This window comes from Arachis duranensis, chromosome 1, assembly GCF_000817695.3.
Source record: "Arachis duranensis cultivar V14167 chromosome 1, aradu.V14167.gnm2.J7QH, whole genome shotgun sequence".
Lineage (NCBI taxonomy): Eukaryota > Viridiplantae > Streptophyta > Magnoliopsida > Fabales > Fabaceae > Arachis > Arachis duranensis.
The window spans coordinates 20,701,809-20,702,144 of record NC_029772.3 but is presented as its reverse complement, the minus strand read 5'-3'; the positions used below and the strand labels follow the sequence as shown (position 1 = coordinate 20,702,144).

The 336-nt window shown below is 22.9% G+C and overlaps 1 protein-coding gene across 1 annotated transcript in view; it reads right to left on the bottom strand.

Annotated features, from left to right (window-relative positions):
* The window catches only part of LOC107482457 (uncharacterized), a 4,275-nt gene that overhangs the window by 3,687 nt on the left and 252 nt on the right, over positions 1–336 (bottom strand). The window lies entirely within an intron of this gene.

Below are 336 nucleotides of genomic sequence, written 5' to 3'. Positions count from 1 at the left end.
AGATAATTGACATTTTGGATTTTAAACTGTACTTGATAAATCGTAATTAATATGTTTTTTTTATAATGTAAATTAAAAATAATTACTTTTACTGATCATTTTGATGTTCTTAAATATTTTTATATAGAGTATATTTGATTTTAAAATTATTATTCTATTTACTAATTTTATCAAAATATCTATTTTATCCATATTCTTTTATAAAAACTTAACTTTAACCATAAATTCCCAAATTAAATCAGAAACCCTAATTCTCAAATTGAGAAACTCTAACCCTAGAACCCCACCTCTTCTGAGAAACGAGAAACGTAGAGAGAAGAGACAAAGCTAAACACT